Below are 2,141 nucleotides of genomic sequence, written 5' to 3' on the forward strand. Positions count from 1 at the left end.
ATGTGTGTGTATTTGTGTGTGTGTGTTTTCCTCATACCAGGAGACTCCATAATCATCACTAGGTACCATCTACCACCTGTCTCCATGGAGACACATTCATTAAAGCAGGATGAGGGTGTCAGGTCTCCCCTATCACGCTGCATGATGGGGTGGATTGTTTTCCGGAGGCAATACATATTGAGACAGGAAGTGCTCAGGTCAAGAACTTCTCTTGTGGGCTTCCCTGGTGGTCCAGTGGTTAAGAATCCACCTTGTAATGTAAAGGACACCAGTTCAATCCCTGGTCTGGGAATATCCCACATGCTGCCAAGTCAACTGAGCCCTTGTCCCACAACTACTGAGCCCAGGCTCTGGAGCCCGGGAGCCGCAACTACTGAAACCCATGAGTACTACAGCCTGTGCTCCGCAACAAGAGAAGCCACCACGATGAGAAGTCTGTGCAACATTAAGTAGAGAGCAGCCTCTGCTCGCCACAACTACAGAAAGCCCGCGCACAGCAACAAAGACCCAGAACAGCCAAATTAAATAAACACATATTAAAAAAAAAAAAAAAGAACTTCTCTTGGACCCTTTGGATTTTCTTTGCAGCTCCTGCACTTACTCTGCCAGGATGGGTTCTGAGGACACGCTAGGGAAAAGAGAAAATGCAGTTAACCCGACAGTGCTGGAGGGAGGGACTGGGGCTGACAGCTGAAGGGGCTGCAGAAGATTCTGGCCAGAAACTGAGGCAACATGACCTGTCAGTTTCAGTAACACTGAAGAAAACTTAAAAGAAAAACATAGTGGAACTCATCTCCTATTACTCCTAAAAAAGGGACATACGTTAATGAACTTTAATTCAGAGATGGAAGAAATCTCAAACAATTGTTTCATTTTACAGATGAGTAACTTGAACCCAGAGAGGAGAAAGGACTTTCCCAGGGTCATACAGAAATTCCAAGGCTGATCTAAGACTAGAATTCTCACTACTGTATTTGAAAGTCAGTGTTTTTCTCACACGTGACATCACAAATGTAAGCTTAATGTTAAAGCTAAATTAAACTAAGTCATCCATGGGCCACAGAAACTAGCAAAAGCCTGCATCCAAATTCCTATGACTCTCACTTTCAGCTCGCTTTGCTTTTGGTCCATGGGCAGCCTATCACAAGGCAAAGGTATCACTTCCCCTTTGACTTCCAAGTTGATGCTACCAAATTAGGCATGAACCAACCGAAAGATATCTGTTGATAGACAACAGAGTATGCACACTAGACTCAAGAAGAGAGTGAATCATACTAGATAGTGAACACTCCTTGGAACCACGTCAAACCAGAAGTCACGGCTCTCAGAAAAAAAAAGTGGGAAAACACGACTATTCAAGCATAGGAGGATTCTGTATAGAATGGGGTAGGTAACCTCAGGGGTGTGTACGTGTGATGGCGGGTGGGGGAGGTTAAGTCTACTACTCAAGGTTCTAAGTTACCAGGTCACATATCTGGGAGCTCAGAAAAATGCATCTACTAAAAATACACATAAAAATATATTTATAAATAATAAATGTGGAAACGGGGATCAAAATAACAAAAGATAAGGAACTGCAAAGCACCAGTCAGACCTGGAATCCAATTCTAAGTAATTACCTTTGAACAAAGAGTCTAGATATTTAACATTTCTCCCTTTTCTTTACAATAAGCATAATGATGGCAATAAAAAGTCATCCTTTGCTGATCACTTCCTATTCGACAGATAATGAGGTAAGCATTTTACATGCGTTCTTTCATCTCTGTCCTCATCCCTATCCTATTTTGTAGGCATCATCATCCCCAAGGAGAATCAAAGAGATGAAGTAATTTGCCCAAATTTATAATCAATTTGTAGAACCAAGAAGTGAACAAGTTTGAGTTTTTAATCATTATATTTCAAAGGGGGATTGTGAGGATTAAACTTAAGTTAAAATTTAAGTAAGAAAAGTAACTTGTAAAGTGCTAGCGCTTCGTATGTGCTCCCTAAATGATGGTTTGTGTCCCTTCCAGGTCTTATTCACAATCCTTGTCATAATCTCCACAGAGAAGGTGCCGTAAGGCTCAGTCCTCCATTGCCACCTCTGAAACCATTTACTGTCACAGTCACTAAATTCCTGATCAGCTAATTGGGGGAGGGGA

This window comes from Giraffa tippelskirchi, chromosome 8 (genome assembly GCF_054371585.1).
Source record: "Giraffa tippelskirchi isolate mGirTip1 chromosome 8, T2T-mGirTip1v1.2.pri, whole genome shotgun sequence".
NCBI lineage: Eukaryota > Metazoa > Chordata > Mammalia > Artiodactyla > Giraffidae > Giraffa > Giraffa tippelskirchi.